At 37.2% G+C, this 22,983-nt stretch overlaps 1 protein-coding gene across 1 annotated transcript in view; it reads right to left on the minus strand.

Moving 5' to 3' along the window:
* Nucleotides 1-22,983, minus strand: part of IL1RAPL2 (interleukin 1 receptor accessory protein like 2) — a 541,686-nt gene that overhangs the window by 86,266 nt on the left and 432,437 nt on the right. The gene's annotated exons all lie outside the window — the stretch shown is intronic.

The raw sequence follows: 22,983 nt of genomic DNA on the forward strand, positions 1-22,983 counted from the left end.
AAAGGCTGATTGGGGAACCTAGACATCCAATCTCAGGATGCTGTCATAAATTTCCCTAACATTCCCATTGGAGAGGTATCAGAGACAGTCAAATAGGAAGCCAAGACTCTCACCCTCACCATCTGATAACAAGGACGACCCTGCTCCCCTCCTTCTGTGTTGTCAATGGACACCATGTGTGGAGTCTGGACTTCTGCCCCCACCCAGCTGTAATGAGGTACCCCTCCACTTTTCCACTGGGTTGCTGTCAGAAGAAGACTTTCACCATTGCCAAGTGATAATGGTGCCACACATACCATGGTGTCAATGGAGACCATGGGAGAACCTGGAACTCCTACCCATATAGCAGTAGAGAGGAGATCCTCAGTTTGGGTGTTAATGGAAGTTGAGTAGTGAACTCAGACTTCTACCTTTGCCAGGCAGTACTGAGATGACCTTCGTTTTCCTCTGATAAGCAATGTCAGAGAAAGCTATCTAAAATGAAAAGTTTAAATAAGAACATAAGAGAAAAATGTACAGATTTAAATTGAAAACTACTAGTCATAGCAAAAACTAAGAAAATCTCAATGAAATGAAGAAAGCTAGTCAATAGACATTAATACAGTAAGTCCCTTACATATGAATGAGTTCCATTCTGAGAGCACGTTAGTAAGTCCAATTTGTTCATAAGTCCAACTAAGTTAGCCTAGGTACTCAGTTAACAATCCGCTATATAGTACTATATAATACTTTTTACACAAATAATACATAAAAAACAAAAACGAAAAATAAAGAAAACATTTTAAATCTTACAGTACCTTGAAAAGTACAGTAGTACAGCACAATAGCTGGCATACAGGGACTAGCAATCGAGTGAACAGGCAAGAAGAGTTACTGACTGGAGGAGGGAGGGGAGGTGGGAGATACTGAAGGACTGTCAGCAGTAAGAGATGGAGGGCAAGCTGCAACTTCACTCACACCTGACGGTAATAGCACAGGTTCTGGTTCCTTGCTGGATTCAATTCTATCTACTCTCTTGAGAAAACAATCCAGTATATGTCTGGGTAGTAGCTGTTTTTTTCTTGTCATAGATCACACGTAGCACTGGATTGCATTCTGAACGGCTGCTGCAACCTTCGTGTACATTTCTACGTTCAGGTCCTATGCCTCAAAAACTAACAGTGACTCCTCAGATAAAGAAAATCCCCTTGAAATTTCCTGCATCGTGAATCTCTTTGGTTCTTCAGTTACTTCTTCTTCCTCTTGTCTCTCTTCATCCTTTCTCTGGGCCTCCAATTCCATCAGGTCTTCATTAGTAAGCTCCTCCTGTTGCACAGCAAGGAGTTCAATGAAGTCATCCTTTTATAGATCTAGCTCCAGCTTCTCGATGAGGGTCACTAAGTTGCTGAAGACTTCTTTGGACCCATCATCCACCTTCTCAAATCCATGAAGATTGTGAACTGTGGGCAAAGGTTCTTCCAAACCCCATTTATGGTGACAGCCATAACCTCACGCTAAGCAAAGTCAATGTTTTTTATGGCCTTGTAGATGTTATAGTCCTTCCAAAATTGTCACAAGGTTGTTCCTGATTTGTCACTTGCCTTTATTGCCTGACAAAAAGTGTGTTGTAAATAATATTTCTTGAAAGTCGCTCTAACTGCCTGGTACATAGGTTGGATGAACGATGTAATATTTGATGGCAGATGCACTACTTTGACATTGGGATAAAAGTCATCCATGAATGGGGGTGGCCTGGAGCATTGTCCAGCAGGAAAAGAATGTTGAATGGGACATCCTTCTCCAAGCAATATTTCTCTACCTCTGGGATAAAGTGGTGGAAAAACCAGTCCTGGAAAATGGCCCGTGTAATCCAGGCTTTGGGGTTACTCTTCCACACAACAGGAAGAAAGCCCTTGGCTATGTCTTGTTCCTGATCTTAGAGGAAATGGTTTCAGTTTTTCACCATTGAGAATGATGTTGGCTCTGGGTTCATCATATATGGCCTTTATTATGTTGAGGTATGTTCCCTCTATGTGCACTTTCTGGAGAGTTTTTACCATAAATGGGTGTTGAATTTTGTCAAAAATTTTTCTGCATCTACTGAGATGGTCATATGGTTTTTATTCTTCAGTTTGTTAATATGGTGTATCATATTGATTGATTTACATATATTGAAGAATACTTGCATCCCTGGGATAAATCTCACCTGATCATTGTGTGATCCTTTTAATGTGTTGTTGGATTCGGTTTGCTAGTATTTTGTTGAGGATTTTTGCGTCTATGTTCATCAGTGATATTAGCCTCTAATTTACTCAAAGTTGTCTACAGATTTATACAAGCCCTATCAAATTACCATTCGCATTTTTCACAGAATTAGAACAAAACATTTTATAATTTGTATGGAAACACAAAAGACCCAAAATAGCTTAAGCAGTCTTGAGAAAGAAAAACAGAGCTGGAGGAATCAGGCTTCCTGACTTCAGACTATACTACAAAGCTACAATAATCAAAACAGTATGGTACTGGCACAAAAACAGAAAAGATCAATGGAAGAGGATAGAAAATCCAGAGATAAACCAATGCACCTATGGTCACCTGATCTATGACAAAGGAGGCAAGAATATGCAATGGAGAAAAGGCAGTCTCTTCAATAAGTAATGCTGGGAAAACTGGACAGCTACATGTAAAAGAATGAGATTAGAACACCCCCTAACACTGTACACAAAAATAAACTCAAAATGGATTAAAGATCTAAATGTATGACCAGATACTATAAAACTCTCAGAGGAAATCATAGGCAGAACACTGTCTGACATAAATCGCAGCAAGATCTTTTCTGATCCACGTCCTAGAGTAATGAAAGTAAAAACACAAATAAACAAATGCGACCTAATTATTTTGCACAGCAAAGGAAATGATAAAATGAAAAGACAACATACAGAATGGGAGAAAATATGTGCAAACAAAGCAATTGACAAGGGGTTAATCTCCAAAATATACAGGCAGCTCATGCAGCTCAATATGAAAAACATCACTTTGCTGTACACCTTAAACTAACACAACACTGTAAGTCAACTATACTCCAATAAAATTTTTTTAAAAAATCAAGAAAACAAACCACCCAATCAAAAACATTGGGAGAAGATCTAAATAGGCATTTCTCCAAAGAAGACATACAGATGGCCAAAAAGAACATTAAAAGATGCTCAACATCACTAATTATTAGAGAAATGCAAATCAAAACTACAATCAGGTATCATCTCACACTGGTCAGAATGGTCATCATCAAAAAATCTACAAACAATAAATGCTGGAGAGGGTGTAGAGAAAAGGGAACCCTCATACACTGTTGGTGGGAATGTAAATTGGTACAGCCACTATGGAGAACAGTATGGAGGTTCCTTAAAAAACTAAAAGTAGAGTTACCATATGATCCTGCAATCCCACTCCTGGGCATATATCTGGAGAAAATCATAATTTGAAAAGATACATACACCCCAATATTCACTGCAGCACTGTTTACAATAGCCAGGACATGGAAGCAACCTACGTGTCCATCAGTGGATGAATGAATAAAGAAGATGTGGTATATATATACAATGGAATATTACTCAGCCATATAAACGAACAATACCATTTGCAGCAACATGGACAGAACTAGAGATTGTCATACTGAGTGAGGTAAGTCAAACAGAGAAAGACAAATATTATATGTTATTGCTTATAGGTAGAATCTAAAAATGGTACAAATCAACTTATTTACAAAACAGAATCACAGATATAGAAAACAAACTTATGATTACCAAGGGGGAAGGGAGGGAGGGATAAATGGGATATTGGGATTGATATATACACACTACATTATATAAAATAGATAACTAATAAGAACCTACTGTATCGCACAGGGAAATCTACTCAATACTCTAATGACCTGTATGGGAAAAGAATCTAAAAAAGAGTAGATATATGTATGTGTATAAGTGATTCACTTTGCTGTACAGCAGAAACAAACACAATATTGTAAATCAACTATACTATAATAAAAATTAATTAAAAAACATATACTATAAATGTTCAAGGATCAATTGTATTTCTATAAACTATCATGAATCCATGGATATACAAATTAAAAATACCAAATGAAAATAAAAAGTGAATAAAAATACAATGTCATTTCAATCACTAAATTAAATGCTTAGGTGTAAATCTAAGAAATCATGTACAAGATTTATGTGCTAAAAACTACAGAATACTGAAGAGATAAAGCTACAAAGAGGATCTAAATAGATGGAGAAACACTATGTTCATGGATCAGAAGATTCAACATAGTAAAAATGTCAGTTCTCCACAAATTGATATAAAGGTTTAATTCATTCTTATCAAATTTCCAGCAAGACATTTTGTATATATAGACAACATTATTCTAAATCTATATGGAAAGGCAAAGGACCTAGAATAGCTAAAACAATACTGAAAAAGAAGAGAAAAGTGGAAGGAATTAGTCTATGTGATTTCAAGAGCTACTATATAGCTACAATCATCAAGACTATGTGGTACTGATGGAGAGACAGACACATAGATCAACAGAACAGAAACCCAGAAATTGACTCACAGAAATAGGCCTGACTTAATTTTTACAAAAATGTAAAAGCAAGTCAATGGAGGAAAGATAGGCTTTTCAACAAATGATGCTGTAATAATGGGACATACTTAAGCAAAAATAATGAAACTTGAAATGTCTCACAACTTACACAATAAAATTAACTCAAAATGGATCAAGGACATAAATATTAAAAAAAGGAAAGAAAGGGCTTCCCTCGTGGCGCACTGGTTGAGAGTCTGCCTGCCGATGCAGGGGACACGGGTTCGTGCCCCGGTCCGGGAAGATCCCACATGCTGCGAAGCGGCTGGGCCCGTGAGCCATGGCCGCCGAGCCTGCGCGTCCGGAGCCTGTGCTCCGCAAAGGGGGAGGCCACAACAGTGAGAGGCCCGCGTATCGCAAAAAAAAAAAAGGAAAGAAAATGGTCAGAAGAACCTAGGGGCAAGACAGGAATAAAGATGCAGACCTACTAGAGAATGGACTTGAGGATACGGGGAGGGGGAAGGGTAAGCTGAGACAAAGTGAGGGAGTGACATGGACATATATACACTATCAAACATAAAATAGATAGCTAGTGGGAAGCAGCCGCATAACACAGAGAGATCAGCTCGGTCCTTTGTGACCACCTAGAGGGGTGGGATAGGGAGGGTGGGAGGGAGGGAGATGCAAGAGGGAAGAGATATGGGGACATATGTATATGTATAACTGATTCACTTTGTTATAAAGCAGAAACTGACACACCATCACAAAGCAATTATACTCTAATAAAGATGTTTAAAAATAAATAAAAAAGTAAATTAAACTAAAATATAAAACTATGAAACTTTTTAAAAAAAAGTATTGGGAAAAATCTTTGGAAACTAGGGCTAGGCAAAGAGTTCTTAGACTTGACACCAAAAGCCCAATCCATAAAAGGAAAAATGGGTAAATTGGACTTTATCAAAATTAAACATTTTGCTCTGTGAACTACTCTATTAAAAGGATAAAAAGTCAATTTCTTCCACAGAGAGGGAGAAAATATGGGCAAACCACATATCTGACAAATAAATAGTATCAAATCAAACAAAAAACTATAGTATCTAGAATATTTTTAGTAATTTAAAGAGTATTTCAAAATTGTACAGTAATGAAACAAAATAATAAATTAGAAAATGGGCAAAAGTCTTGAAGAGAGATTTCACTGAAGAGGATGTATAGATGGCTAATAAGCCCATGGAAACATGTTTAGCATCACCAGATACTAGGAAAATATAAATTAAAACCACAATGTGGTATCACTGTAAACCTATCAGAATGACTTAAAAAATAGTGACAACACCGAATGCTGGGAAGAATGTAAAGAAACTTGACCATTCATACATCGCTTGTGGAAGTGTAAAATGGTATAGCTACTCTGAAACAGTTGATAGTTTATTTAAAAATTAGACATGTAAGTACCATATAACCCAGCACTTATATTCCTGGGTATTTATCCCAGATAAATGAAGACTTACATCTCTACATATATATAAAAACCTGTACTTGTATGTTTATATCAGCTTTATTCACAGTAGCCAAAACCTGGAGACAATGTAGATGACCTTCAAGGGATAATGGTTAAACAGTTTGGCCCATCCATACCATGGACTCCTACTCAACAATAAAAAATAACAAATCTATGGATTAATATACAACCTGGATGAATCTCCAGGGGATTATGCTGAGTGAAAAAAGCCAATCCCCAAAGGTTTTATACTCTATGATTCCATTTATGTAACACTCTCAAAATGAATATTTACAGAAATGGATAGCAGCTTAATGGTTGCCAGGAGTTAAGGAGGGGAAGAGGGTGGGAGGGAAGTAGGTGTTGCTATAAGAGAGCAACATGAAGGATCTTTGTGGTGATAGAACTGTTCTGTGTCATGACTGCATCAGCATTCTGGTTGTGGTATTTCACTACAGTTCTGCGAGAGGTTACCATTTGGGGGAAACTGGGTAAAGCGTACATGGGATCTCTCTATACTATTTCTTACACCTGCAAGTGAATGTACAATTATCTCAAATTAAAAAGTTTAATTAGAAAAATTGTTTTTAGTGGGAAAAATGAAAAGAAAGCAGCAAAACAATGACAATCTGATGTTTGGATTTATCTTTCAAGAAATGGAATCTGACGTGTTGTTTGGCTCTGGAAACCATGCGTGGTTTTTGGATAGGACAAGCCAGGCTTTTCTATACATAACTGATATAAAATGTTTGTCCCTTTCCTGTCCTTCATGGGTAATGAGTTCATGTCCAGAAGACTGGGAAAACTTGAACAATGAAACCCAAAATGAGGAATGAATGAGAGATCACTAACATGAAATCTTTTTTTTTTTTGCTTGTTTGTATAATGTTGAAGACCTATTTTTTTATCCTAAGGTATTTTGGAGTCTATACAATTCACAAAAATAAGTAATTTTATTTTTATTTAGACATTAATGTTGAAAACATTTAAAAAATCATAAATAAACTAATTGTGAGCTATAGCTTGATATTAAAATAATGTTAGATAATTTTAAAGCTATTTGAAATGGATTACAAAAGTAAGCAGTTTTTATTGTTTTAACTTTTAAGTTGGGGCAACTTAGTAAAAAATTCTATATTTTGTACTCCATTTTTACTCAAAGAAGCAAAACTCATTTTGAGAAAACTTCAAAAAGGAGATAAAAAATAAATTCAGTTCAATAAATAAATACTCAGTAAACAATTTACAGTGAAATTAATCTCTTCTAATATATCAAAATGAAACATCTTATTATTTGTCCTTTTCATAAAAACAAGTTATATTAAATAGCATTATGGTGGGTATAATTTTTAAAAGGTCAAGTATTTTAGAAGTCCATTCATAAAAATGCAACAGGTGTGCTCTTGTAGTTTGGCTTTGTTCTCTCAAATGATAGGAGGAAAAATAGTACATCATACTGCTCTGTTAAGGTAACTAAACTTTTACACACACACACACACACACACACACACACACACACACACACACCCCTCACCTCCATACAAAATAAGGGCTTGTTAAATTTCCTTTTATCTGAGACTTAGCTCCTTGGGTTACAACTATTCAGGATAGGAATCAACGCATGAAAATCCATTCTGCTTCATGGATTCAACTATCTCATCTATCAGGTAGAGGTAAGTATTATACAGAAAACAATCTAAGCTTTTTTGAGAGATGTAATAATCTAATTGTTTAAACCTATTAATGTCTTCTTAATTATATATTTCTATGTCAAAAATTACCCTAAAATTTAGTGGCTTAAAATAACAAACATTTATTACTTCACAATTTTTGTTGTTCAGGAGTTTGGGAGTGGCTTAGTTGGGTGGTTCTGGTGCAGCATCTCTTAAGAGTCAGACTCTCAAGATGTCAGCTGAGGCTGCAGTCATTAGAAATCTTGACTGAGGCTTTAGGATTCACTTCAAGATTACTCACTCATACAGCTATTAGCAGGAGTTCTATTCCTTACATGGTAGGCCTTTACATAAGCTGCTTGAGTGTCTTCACAACATGGCAGCTAACTTTCTCCATGGTGAGCAGTCTGAGAGTGAGAAAGAAGCCACAGTGCCTTTTATGATCTAGTCTCCAGGGTCACACACCACTGCTTCTGCCTTATTCTATTTGTTAGAAATGAGTCATTAAAGCCAGTGCATAATCCAAGAGAGGAGAATTAGGCTCCACCTCCTGAAGGGAGGAGTTTCAAAGACTTTGAGGATATATTTTAAAAGCTCAACTACAGCCAACTCCAGTTTATTCTGGGTATTTTCCCTTGCACAGAGTTGGTAAAACTCGCAATTTTTGCACATCAAATAAGATATCAGTTACACAGATGTGAACCATACACCACAAAACTCAGTGCCAGCCGAGGAATGGAAAGCATAATGACTCAAAATCTGGGATTTTAAAACTGAAACTTCTGAGAGTTTTGCCTGAGGTGTGGAATCACCTTGTAAAGCGATAGCATGCTAACAGAGGCTTTCCAGATGGAATCCCCACTCATAAGCATGGGAATTCTACAAGTATAGCTGGAAGAATTTTTGATATGCATGCAGAAGAAAACAATCCCATTGTCTACAGCAGCGGTCCCCAAACTTTTTGGCACGAGGGACCGGTTTCGTGGAAGACAATTTTTCCACGGGGTGAGGGGGATGGTTCAGGCGGTAATGCGAGCGATGGGGAGCAGCAGATGAAGCTTCGCTCGCTTGCCGGCTGTTCACCCCTGCTGTGCAACCTGGACCCAGTACCGGTCTGAGGCCTCGGGGTTGGGGACCCCTGGTCTACAGGCTGTTACTGACGCCAAAACTAACATTTGGAGTAGCAACATCTCACTAGTATATTAACCGTACTAGGGAAAATGGGCTCAAGATAATGTAAATAAACAAGAACTCAAATGGATTATTTTTTCCATTTTTAAATGAAACATAATAATTCAGAATTATTACATTAAGAAATATTCATTGTGAAAATTCAGACATTACATATGAATCTGGTAAGAAGTTCAGAAGTTAGCCACTACCCTTAATCCTGGTTCTTTTTCCAGAAGAAGCCCATGGTTAACAGTTTCATGTGTTTTGCTTCTCAGATTTCAATGTATATATGACTCACCTAGGAATTTTGTTGAAATGTAGATTCTGATTCAGTAGATTTGGGATTGGCCTGATAATCTGAATTTCTTTTATTTCCTCCAGCTTTATTGAGGAATAATTGACAAATGTATATATTTAAAGAGTACAACATGATGATTTGATATACATATACACTGTGAAATGATTACCAAGATAAAGATAATTAACACATCCCACCTTATATAGTTAACTCTTTTTGTGTTTATGTGATGGAATGCTCAAGATCTACTCTAAGCAGATTTCAAGTATACAACACCGTATTATTAACTATAGTCACTATGCTGTACATTAGATCCTCAGAACTTATTCATCTTATAATTGAAAGTTTGTACACTTTCACCTATATCTCTCACTCAGCCCCTGTCAATCAGCATTCTACATTCTATTCTCTGTTTCTATGAAAGCACCTTCTTTTTTTCTTTTTTAGTGTCCACAAATATGTGATACCATATAGTACTTGTCTTTTTCTGTCTGACTTATTTCACTCAGCATAATGCCCTCTGGGTTCATCCATGCTGTTGCAAATGACAGGATTTCCTTCTCTGTTATGGCTAACATATATATATATATATATATATATTTACTTATTTACTTACTTAATCTACCTACCTATTTACTTACTTACATCACATTTTCTTTATCTGGAGTGGATTCCTTTCTGAATTCTTAGCCCGTGTAGCTTTCTGGGAGAAGAGTGGGTCTTATGCATTATTAACTCATTAACAGTTTACATAGGGTAATAGTATTATACTCTAACATCTCCTTGGCCAAGCAAGTTATAATAATCTTATTAATTGGACTTACATCTGTTTTAGTAGATTCTAGAAAGTCCATTTTCTTACTTGATGAAAGTAAGTGGCTTAATTTTAAGCCACTAAAACATAATAGATCCCCACTGTACAAGGCCTTTAGAATGATGATGATGATGACACTGATTTAAATCTTTTAATGCATCATTACATGCTGAACTCTACTGGAAGCTAGAAGCAAAGTAAAACATACCTCTTAAGTCCAAGATAGCATAGCTCCTATTAAGGTAAATGTTTACAATATCATGACAGAGATGGAGGAGAAAACACAAAATTGGTGACCAAATAATCCAAGATAAGCCAAAAGAGTACAGCTTCATAAATAATTTTTGGGAAATTAAACAGAACACTTACACTTCCCACAGTGGATAGTAGACACATAGAGCTTATTGTACAAAGAGGTAGAGCTGGCTCAAAATATAATTAGTTCAAGGAGAAGTTAAAATAAATTCCTACATGATAGACTCATCATAAATTAAGGACAGATAGAAATATATAGGGATGGCTTTTACTTTTTGAGGTTGACATCATGGATAGCATCATCATAGCACAACTTTTTATCTTGATGCTCTTGTCAAGAACAGTGCATCTGTGTGTGTCTGTGCACAGTATCAGTAGCATGGGTGATAGTAAATTTTTTAGGGCCTGTAAATGTGAGTAGGAAATTGATTCTAATTGCAAAAGTTGAAAAAAATGTAAAATTGTTTTTCATGGTTAAGGATATTAATGGAAAGTTATGTATAACCTATGTGTGATCCATGAGTCTGGGGCAAGTCAGAAGTAGAATAAACAACATTCTGAATAGTGAATTGTTGCTTTCTTTAGAACAGAGAATGTGCTTCTTGTGAGTTGAATCCAGGACTGCTGGTTTGAGAGACACAGGGATCAGTGATATCCTTTGTAAGACCTTTCAACTATGCACCCTGTGAAAGGAGAGGAAAAAAACCCTAAAAACCTCATGAGCAAAAGGTATTGTCACAAAAGCCAGTAGAAACCAAGGTACCCCTTATGGACAGGGACCCCCAAAGAGTGATGGTTTATGTCTTATGGTCTCCACCTTTCAGGGAAACAAAACAAAGAAAACAAAATGAAACAACCACTGGACAATACACTCTCTGGAGACATGTATCCATATCTTAGACATTTTGGGTCACCCAGAGCACTTGATGAAGTGCTTTGTACAAAACAGGCACTCAATAAATATGTTTTATTTTTTCTCTTCTGTTGAATAATAGTAGAAAAATAGGCTGTCATGTGAAGACTTGCTATTAAGTCATGCTGATGCTTTTTCTTCCATCTGTCTACTCTCCACCCCAAAACAAAGAAACAAATAACAGGGACACATATGTGCACAGGTCACTTGCTTCTTTCTTCACTCTCTACCTGCTCCCTTCCACAATAACAAAAAGATTAAAAATGAGGACAAAAATGTCAAAGACATAGGTCATTCTCCCAATATTTCAACACGGACGATAACCTGATAATTGCGATGATGAGGCAAAGCTTCTGACAGATGTGCCATGTTGATAACAATGATCTAATTCCTTAATCAACAAAATACAGTTGTTCAAAGAATTAAAATCAGAAAATAGTGCTCATTGCTACATACTCTACTGTTTGATTTCTGTTTTTTTCAAAGACCCAGGTTTATGGGTGAAATGGTAAATGGATCAGAGAAGAAAAGGAAATAAAAGGAATCCAAATCAGAAAAGAAGAAGTAAAGCTGTCACTGTTTGCAGATGACATCATACTATACATAGAGAATCCTAAAGATGCTACCAGAAAACTACTAGAGCTAATCAATGAATTTGGTAAAGTAGCAGGATACAAAATTAATGCACAGAAATCTCTGGCATTCCTATATACTAATGATGAAAAATCTGAAAGTGAAATCAAGAAAACACTCCCATTGACCACTGCAACAAAACGAATAAAATATCTAGGAATAAACCTACCTAAGGAGACAAAAGACCTGTATGCAGAAAATTATAAGACACTGATGAAAGAAATTAAAGATGATACAAATAGATGGAGAGATATACCATGTTCTTGGATTGGAAGAATCAACATTGTGAAAATGACTCTACTACCCAAAGCAATCTACAGATTCAATGCAATCCCTATCAAACTAACACTGGCATTTTTCACCAAACTAGAACAAAAAATTTCACAATTTGTTTGGAAACACAAAAGGCCCCGAATAGCCAAAGCGATCTTGAGAAAGAAAAATTGAGCTGGAGTAATCAGGCTCCCTGATTTCAGACTATACTACAAAGCTACAGTAATCAAGACAGTATGGTACTGGCACAAAAACAGAAAGATAGATCAATGGAACAGGATAGAAAGCCCAGAGATAAGCCCACACACATATGGGCATCTTATCTTGATAAAGGAGGCAGGAATGTACAGTGGAGAAAGGACAGCCTCTTCAATAAGTGGTGCTGGGAAAACTGGACAAGTACATGTAAAAGTATGAGATTAGATCACTCCCTAACACCACACACAAAAATAAGCTCAAAATGGATTAAAGACCTAAAGATAAGGCCAGAAACTATCAAACTCTTAGAGGAAAACATAAGCAGAACACTCTATGACATAAATCACACCAAGATCCTTTTTGACCTTGGGACCTAATGAAACTTCAAAGCTTTTGCACAGCAAAGGAAAACATAAACAAGACCAAAAGACAACCCTCAGAATGGGAGAAAATATTTACCAATGAAGGAACTAACAAAGGATTAATCTCGAAAATTTATAAGCAGCTCATGCATCTCAATAACAAAACAAACAACCCAATCCCAAAATGGGCAGAAGACCTAAATAGACATTTCTCCAAAGAAGATATACAGACTGCCAACAAACACATGAAAGAATGCTCAACATCATTAATCATTAGAGAAATGCAAATCAAAACTACAATGAGATATCATCTCACACCAGTCAGAATGGCCATCATCAAAACATCTAGAAACAATAAATGCTGGAGAGGGTGTGGAGAAAAGGGAACACTCTTGCATTGCTGGTGGGAATGTGAATTGGTACAGCCACTATGGAGAACAGTATGGAGGTTCCTTAAAAAACTACAAATAGAACTACCATATGACCCAGCAGTCCCACTACTGGGCATATACCCTGAGAAAACCATAATTCAAAAACAGTCATGTACCAACATGTTCATTGCAGCTCTATTTACAATAGCCCAGAGATGGAAACAACCTAAGTGTCCATCATCAGATGAATGGATAAAGAAGATGTGGCACATATATACAATGGAATATTACTCAGTCATAAAAAGAAACGAAATTGAGCTATTTGTAATGAGGTGGATAGACCTAGAGTCTGTCATACAGAGTGAAGTAAGTCAGAAAGAGAAAGACAAATACCGTATGCTAACACATATATATGGAATTTAAGAAAAAAATGTAATGAAGAACCTAGGGGTAAGGAAGGAATAAAGACACAGATGTACTGGAGAATGGACTTGAGGATATGGGGAGCGGGAAGGGTAAACTGTGACAAAGCGAGAGAGAAGCATGGACATATATACACTACCAAACGTAAGGTAGATAGCTAGTGGGAAGCAGCCGCATAGCACAGAGAGATCAGCTCGGTGCTTTGTGACCACCTGGAGGGGTGGGATAGGGAGGGTGGGAGGGAGGGAGACGCAAGAGGGAAGAGATATGGGAACATATGTATATGTCTATCTGATTCACTTTGTTATGAAGCAGAAACTAATGCACCATTGTAAAGCAATTATACTCCAATAAAGACGTTAAAAAAAAGAAAATAAATAAAATAAAATAAAATGTGTTCTATTTTTTACCTTGACAGTGAGGTAATACAGATAGTGACAAAATAGTATCAGTCTATTCATAACATTTTGTAGCCAAACATGTCCATTGGAATATAAGAAGAGCAACATGGCCTGGACAATATTATAAAGTCCAACAAGCCAAAAGTTACCAAGCAATTGGCAATAAAGAAGACAATTTCAGAATTAGAAGAGAAATGCTTATTTTGTAATTAAAGCAATTACATATGTAAACAGAACAGGTTGGGTTAGAATAAGATGTAATATGGTAGGTCAGATGGTATGTCCCATCTGACACGTCTGGTGACAGACCAAACATTGGTACTTGGTGACTGGGTCCTGGCTTAGAGCCCAGGATGCATGTTTGTCTTTAGTACAGAAAAGTGATACTTGGACACTTGTTAGGAACAGAATCACTGGCTTAATAGATTAGGGGTATGACATAATGTTACTTTCCTTATGTTGGGCTTGCAGCAGTAGGAAACATGCAAATAAAATTCTAATGAAAAGAAGTCAGCCTACATGGTCCTAACGGAAAAAGCTTCACTGTCAAAACAACATGAGAGTTTTCCACCATTTCAATCATTTCTAAAATTGCTTTAAATTTCTACATTTCCCTGGGGCTTCTGCCCACCCTCTACTCCAGTGATTGTCTGTCTATGGGTTAGGTGGGCAGGGCAGGAAGTGAGAATTCAACTGAAGAGTAACCTGTACCTAGATCTCATGGACTATCCAAATTTATTTTCTTTCAGTCCAAATTCTGATGACAGGAAATGAAGTTGATGTGTTTCTGAGAACCATAGTAGCATGTTCTGAAAAGCAAAGAATATTACAAAGTGGGAAGTTGATAAATGCCAGAAACATGGCTTTGGGAGTATTGTATTAAAATGAAGCTTGCTTATTTGCAGAAGAACAAACAAAACAAGAAGCCAAAATAAGAAGCCTTTAGTCTGTTTGAGAATAGATGTTGGTATACAAGCAATGTAGGAAGAGAAGAAAGGAAATCTGGGGCTTTTTAATTGTTTAATAAGGAAATATTCTTACTCAAAATGGTTTAAAAGGACCTTTTAAAATAACAGTTTTTAAGGCAAACCACTTATCAGTTTCTCCTTGAATTAATATAGACATATTCCAGATTAATATTGGATATTGAACATGAACTCTATTCAAAATATCAAAGAAAAAGTTCTCTTCATTCCAGGTTTAAATCTTCATGTCTCATAAGCTAAGAGAAGAGATTACAGGAGGTAAAAGAAAAGTGGAATTTGAGCCTGTGAAGTGTTGAACTAGAGAGGAAATAAATGGCCTAAAACAAAAACTAACTCTTGCTTCCCCATTTGGGTAGAAGGAGACCTAATTTCTGTTTTCCACTGACCTCTAGAGATCTAGACAAGAGTTCATAATACTTCACAAAGTTCTTCTGGAGTGAAGAGTTAAAAATATTTGATCATCCAGCTTAAGCCTTCACCTCAAAGGTGAAAGGATGGCTAACTCACAGCCAAGGCAGTGGAATCTCCACCACTTGCTTTTGACATTTCTGTGGCTTCTTTTTCACCCCTGGATCTAGTTGGGCACATTTGAAGGACGTTAATTGTAGCCCTCCAATTCTCTAACATAAGGAGTGTGTGTATAAGTGTGTATACATAAATATTGTATATACACATATGGGAATTAAGAAATAAGGCCCCGCAATCAATTTATAAAGGAGATTGACATTCAGCTTCATGACTCATTTCCCCCAATATATGCACAGGCCAACACACATATACCTGCAATGTGCTGGATGACCTTATTCTCTTAAACTAAAACATTTAGTCTCAGAGAGAAAATAGTATTTATCTTGAGAAATTCTGAAGACATACCCTCAAGATCAACTTTATGTGGATAATACTTATTTGAAGGTGAGGAAGGGAGCACATTTTTCTCTTTCTAAGTTTTTAAATTGCTCTACTTCTGTGGGGGGAATAATAGTATGTCTACCTCATTAAAAGAAAAAATTCTCAGCAAAGAAGGAAGGAAGGAAGGAAGTGGGGAAGGAGGGAAGGAGGGAGGGAGGAAAATAAAATGACCCATAGCTGGAGATGCATAAAATATCACTGTTATATCAGATATGGTGTGAATCTCTTTGCCTGGATTCATAAACTCATTGAGTTTCAAAAATTTTCTACTTTATACTGCATCTGTGATATGCCATTACTTTGCCAAAGAATGGGTAGAGGCTCTTCTTTTGAGTATTACAAATTATTTCTATTATTCTGTTGTGTCACATTCTCATGTACTTTTTCTTTTGAATTTTATTTATTTTTTATACATCAGGTTCTTATTAGTTATCTATTTTATACATATTAGTGTATATATGTCAATCCCAATCTCCTAATTCATCCCACCACCACCACCACCACCATTTTCCCCCCATGGCATCCATATATTTGTTCTCTACATCTGTGTCTCTATTTCTGCCTTGCAAACTGGTACTATTTTCCTAGATTCCACATATATGTGTTAATATACAATATTTGTTTTTCTCTTTCTGACTTACTTCACTCTGTATGACAGTCTCATGTACTTTTTAAATGCCAGGTATAAGGAAAAGAGAAAACCCAAATTGTTAAAGAAAACTAAAATCCAAGAGGAGGGTATTTTCTCGGGACTCCAAAAGTATTCTTTCCCTATTCCAGTACTACACAGTACTACTCAGTTCAGCACCATGTTGGTATTGTGTCTTTTGGTTTGTTTGGCTTCTGTTTTGTTTACTGAGCTTTATTATATTGTCCTCTGTAACTGTGCGTTTATTATTGTCTTCCCATCTAGATTGTGAGGTAAAATTTCCCATTCTCTCTTATTCATCATAGATCACAGCATGGTATTGGGTATACAGTAGATGCCCAATAAAATATTTGTTAATGAAGTGATAACCTACAGTTGGTGCCACAGGATACAATTTCACCAAATCCTGATTACCCCATCCTTTGCTTCCTTCCTTCCTCCCCCCTTTCCTTTCCTTTCCTTTCCTTTCCTTTCCTTTCTTTTCCTTTCCTTTCCTTTCCTTTTCTTTCCTTTCCTTTTTCTTACAGTCCTATATTTATTGTGGGCCTACTATGTATTTTGCATTATAATGGCATAAAATTGTATAAGCCAGAGTTTTTCCCTTCAATGAGCTTACAGTTTTATCAGGAAATAATATTTACATGAGAAACTGTTAAATAAGATTTAGTGCCTTAATAAATGGTAAAAACAATAGGTATTATAAATTCAGAGAAGGGGGCATTACTATGATTCAGTTGGTTAAAGGAGATCTCCTAGAAGAGACACTATTAGAAATGAGCTCTGAACAACAATATCTACCTCATAGTGTTCTTGCAAATACTAAGCTGGATGATAAATTTGAAGGTTTAACACAATGTCTTAAACATAGTTAACAATCAACAAATAGTGTCTGTGATGATGACAGTGGTGATGATGGGAGAAAGGTGAGGAGAAGGAAAACTGTTTCGATGGAGAGGCTGGTAGTTTTCAGGTGGTGGAAAGCATCTAGGCAAACAGTAGATTTTAGGATAAGCATGGTAAGATGGGAGCAGTTAAGTTAAAAGAGAGCACTCATTCTGAGGAATCAAAATAACAGAGAGGAAGGTCCATGTCAAGATTGAGGAGAACTTTGAGTGTCAGGTTGATGCATTAAGACTCACTTTTCTATAGGCAGTGAGGAACCATTTGCATTTGAAAGATTCTCGTTGCAGTCTATTGGATTTTGAGGTCTTCTCACTAAGATTGCAATACCATGTACCTACATTTCCCCAACACAACCTAGTAAAAAGAAAAATTCAGGCAATCAAGTAAAAAATTTTTATTGAAAGGTGTCTATTAAGTGTATTGATGGTTTCTCTTTCTAACTCTAGACTCTTACCCCATCTTAGAATGATTGAACCGAATGGTTTTCTTGAAGAAGACATGGCAAACATGGCTCCTAAGACATATACTCACTGAAGGCCAAGTGAAAAGATTATAGATTATACTGATTATCATTGTATGGGATCACATTCTCTCATATTGCATCACATCCTGAAATTATAAAACAATAATTAGCTATTAAATTGACCTCAGACAGTCAATGTGTTAAATGATGTGCAAAGCCTGCACATGCTCTCAGGAGTTCTTTGCAGGAGAGTGAACACACAACTGAAAAGTGGGAGAATTAGCAAAAAGAGAAAAAGAAATAGAAAAGAGAGGAAGAGCAGTGAGGCAGAGTCATAGTTTTCAACAATCCAGCAGGGTAGAAAAGTTACATAATAAACTTTCATAACTGGGAATAACTGAGAAATTGAATCTTCATAGAGAGAAAATATAATGTAAAAAGCACATTGTAAAACCAGCACCTTAGGGAACATGGTGCAAATAAAGATACAGACTTCATAGAATCATAGAACTTAAGAAAAATCTTGAAATATAATTTTGTCCATTCCCCTAATCTTCAAGTAAAACCTCACCTCAATCATCTCAGACAAGAGAGAAACTATGCTGTTTGACACCAAAATGTAAAAAAGTCCAGAGTTCATAACCTCCACAGTAATGTATTCTGATGTTTGACAGCCTTCACTGCCAGTAAATTCTTTCTCATGCTATAGTGTCATTTCCATTGGCTCCGCCCTCACTGCAGATGGGGAGCATCTGGTCCTAATGACTGCCCTTCAGATCCTAGAAGATCATTACTAAATCACCTCTTAGCCAGCTTTTCTATGAGCTGAACAATCTCAATTCCCTTTGGTTTTCTCTTCTTCAGTTTATTTTCCTGCTGTTTATCATCTATGCTCTGGGATAGCTTTATAATAAGAAAAACAATCTTGCTGTCTTCCATGCCAAATAATCATACAATTAAAGCTCTAACTTAAAAAAAGAGCATATATCCGCCTTGGCTCCTAGGCCAAGAATATTTTAAAAATTAGCCTCTTTTCCTTTTCTCGATGACAGATGCCAGTGGAAAATCTTACTTAACCTAAAAAACAGTATTTCTCTAAGGAGTTGAACTGTGCAGAAGAATTATTTCTGCTGTGGACAGAGATCAACCTTTTTTTTTCCTATCTTCATGGGTAAATTGTGAAGTTACATAAAAGGAAAAATTACTCAAAGTGCCACTGACATAGGGAGTTTTACCAACTTACATAGCCCCAAGCAAAGGTTATGTTCCTGAACTCTGAACCCACCTTTCCTAGCTTTCCTCAGTAACCCAACAGAGCTAATGATACAGAAAAATCTTCAGGCCTTCAAATGATAAAGTAACACTTTCCCAAAACCTAAGGGAAAAGTACTGTCAGAGGATTGATAAAGTCATAAGCAATTTTAGAAACATTTGACCCATAAAATATAGAAAGACAACTCTGAAATTCTATCTCACTCCTGCAATTCAGATGAAAGTTTTAGGTATTGTTTCTAAGGCAATAGAGTTTACCAACTTAATTGTACATTATGCCATTTACAGAGTCTTGGTGGTTTGTCTCTTCACTTGGAAGCCAGGTCCCTGAGCCCCTGCTAGAATTTAGGTATAATTTTCATACGAAAGAGGTTAAGATTGTAACTTAATTTCTATGTGAGCTTTTTAGTTTTATTCTGTTATGTGGGCACTGGCAACCTCGTGAATTCATAATATGGACCAAGTGATGTACAAATATGGACTAAGTGATGTACAAACCTATTTAGAGAAGAGGTTGGCAAGGAATTCCATTCAGGGTAAAATGCTAACTTTCTCTAATGGCAGTACAGTATTATTATTTCTATAAAGAGAAGATTTGGGGAAAATGTCATGTTTTTAAACAAATAGCAGGCATTTTCTCCATGCCCCATCAGTTTGATTTAGTAAAAATATGAAGAGTTTGAGTCCCAATAACACTGGTAACAAACAAACAAACAAAAACGTATAAGGAACTTTGGTCTTATCCTCTAATAGGGTAATAGCTGGAACTCAACCACCCTGTGAGAATGACATTGCCCTCCATCACCATGAGGTGGCCCTTGAAATGATTCTGTAAACCAGTGGCTCTCAACTAGGGGGCAGTTTTGCCTCCCAGGGGACATTTGGCAGTCTGGAGTAGTTTTTGGTTGTCACAACTTGGGGGGGGGGGGCTAGGGCTACTGGCATCCAGTAGATTGAGGTTGAGGATGCTGCTCAACATCCTCCAGTGCACAAGATGGTCCCCAACAGCAAAGAAATACCCAGCCCAAAATGTCAAGAGTGCTGAGGTTAAAAAATCCTGGCTTAGTCTCCTGACTTACGACACTAAGGGAGAACAGCTCTTGTTGCAGTTTGGACCCTATGTCACAGTCTGCCTTACCTAGGATGTTGCTTCTCTACCAACGTGCTGCATGCTTGTCCCTGCTATCTCTCTCCTCCTCCTTACTTTCTGAAGGATGGGAAAACCTGAGAAGACTCAAGATATCTTTCCTTATCTCCCTGGGAAGACAGTGCCAAGTTCTACCCCTAAGGGCTGTGTTCTTTCTGTTGCCTATTCTCTAATCTCTAGTCTTGTGGAAAACTCCAGAGGGAGCGTATGCCCTTTCTCCGAGGAGATGAGAGGAATGCTCCTCTGGAGTTCACAGAGGGCCAAGCTGCTCTGCCCAGTTTCTTGAATACTTCCATTTCTACCCTCAGGCAGATTTCCTATAACCCCCATGTTTGGCGGCTACCTCTTTGTAGTTTCTGGCTACACTTGTATGCACTCAACTCAAGTATTTGTTGGGAAGTTGGGAAGTTACCTACATAGTGATTTGAGCTTGGCTAATTTGTTTTCAAGCTCCTAATGACTATAATTTAGTACTGGAAGCAATATGAATCACCCTGGTTTATCAAAGACTCTGGTTAACTGAGAGTCATCAGAGATACCATGCCAGAACCACTGATTGTTTTATCAAGGAGTTGGAAAGAGACCAAATACACTAAACACTAAAACCATAGCGAACATCATTTAATCTTTACTTGAAAATTTAAATGACTCATTAGGATCTTTTATTGCCTTACAGTCATTATTAGAATCCTCTCTCTCTTTGTCTCATTTGCTTGACTGATGCTTGGTGGAAGAATTAGTTCAATTAAGGAATTCTGGGAGACAGAATTGGGCCCTAAGTAAAAATTATATGCAGACTAATGCAAGCAGATAGAGGCTACCCCACTGTGGAAATCTATTGTCCAAATCTTGACATTTAAAAAAAAATCTAGAAGCATAAAAAAACATGGAAAGCAGAGAGCTAAAAATGAATGCTACCCTCAGTTGCATATTGGATCTCTCAGTTGTAATTTCCTATTATCATCTACCAGTAACTCAGAAAAATGGTACTTTTTCAATGTGAAAGGCTTTAACTCTAGCTTTATTTAAATAACCTACTGAATTTCCTCACTCACCTGTTACTAGGTGTACTGTATTCTTTTTTGCCTTCAGCCTAGGGCTCTGAGACCACACGTACTTGGGGATCGACTGCACTGGAAGCTTCACCCTGTTATGCTTTCCCTGACCCTTTCCCAGACATCACAGGAATTCTCTATACTTAGGCAAGTACAGGAACTTGGTGACCAGCTTGCCTGTGGCTTTTGCCAAAGGAAAGATCACAGTTGTATTTTGTTTGCTTGGAAAACAGAAGACACTAATACTGAGGTGCCACATATGTTAAACACCTAATAGCTTTATTCTCAGTCCAGCAAATACTACAAGGTCAGAGAGATGCAGCCCTGAGGGAATCAGAATTTGCCCTTTCTCTCCCTTTTTTCTTCTTGCACAGCTCTTCACTGCTCTACATATTTCCTGTAGTATCACAGAGCAGGTGAAGTTGTTGAGGATAGTTAAACAAAGCCATATCTGCATATCTGATTATCAATTTGCATCTTAGAACTTGAAATTCATTTTCTTGCTTTTCGTTTCTTTTTTTTAACTTTTTGTTCTTTTCTTGTCCCCTCCCAGCCTGAGATAACCTGCATGAAGCAATCAGGACAAGTTCCCAGCATTTTAAGCCATAGGCAGTTTCCAGGAGCCCAGACCCCCCGTACTGAACATTTTCTACCTGTTACCATTTCTGCTAGAAAAGAACAAAGAGCACAATTCTGAGCACCAGAAAAATTCCTGATTCCCTTTTGAACACTATCTGTTTTTTCTTTTTTTTTTCCTAATGAGAAAGTGTTGTCATTCATTTACGAAGCTGCTGCATAAGATCTGCCATTAGTAGGAAAGTTATTTTCTCATTAATATGAATAAATGTGTCAAGTGTTTACTATATTATAGGGATTCTGTGTTTATTATCATGATTCTCCCCAAGGACACTGCAAGGTAGTATTCTGAACCCTATTTCATAGGTATTGCAACAGGATCAGAGAACTTAAGTGAAAAGTTTATGTTCTTTTTCTTACACTCTATGCTATGCTACTGAAGCACTGGAATGTTCATTCGGTCTAGCTTGTGACCTCGCCACTTATAAAGTCAGCTGACACAGCTGTGGGATGTGTTGGTTCAGGTCCTCTGAGAAGCAGATGCCATGGCAGGATGAGACATGCCAGAGCTTCACTGGGGGAGGGGAAAACCTGTGAGGGAAAATAGAGAGAAGACAAAGGAGGCTGGGAGAGCCAATAGACTGTGATATGGTTCTGACACTTGTGGAGGAGAGAGGGAAGGAAGGAAGGTTAGTTAATAAGAGTTTTAAATTGCAGAGAAATTCTAAGAAAGTTTTGGCAAAGCCAACGAGGAATCCTTGAGCTAAAGTCATCCATCCAAGGAATTCTGCATCTCCCAGGAACAGGTCTGCCCTAGTGTCCTTGCGATGCTCAGTCACTGGCTGGAGGCAGCCTGTGAGAAGTGTGGCTCCTAACATAGTGGTAGATTCAGAGCATAGCAGCTGTGGCTACCTGTCAGTTACATTCCCTGAGAAGCAGATTTTTATTGTTGCCATGGGGAGATAGACTGGGCTAGGTTCAGGGGTTTATTAGAGGCCTTTGACCTAATTATGAAAGTCCATTTACCATATTTTACTAACCAAGTTCTTTTGAGGATAGGGGTTTTGTTTTACTCATTTCTGTGTCTTTCAGAGCACCTGGTTGAGTGCAAAATAGGTGCTCAGTGATTGATATGGACTGAACATGACTTGGCCGGCAGCAGTCTGCCCTCTTG

The sequence above is a fragment of the Tursiops truncatus genome, chromosome X (assembly GCF_011762595.2).
Source record: "Tursiops truncatus isolate mTurTru1 chromosome X, mTurTru1.mat.Y, whole genome shotgun sequence".
NCBI classification, from domain to species: Eukaryota; Metazoa; Chordata; class Mammalia; order Artiodactyla; family Delphinidae; genus Tursiops; species Tursiops truncatus.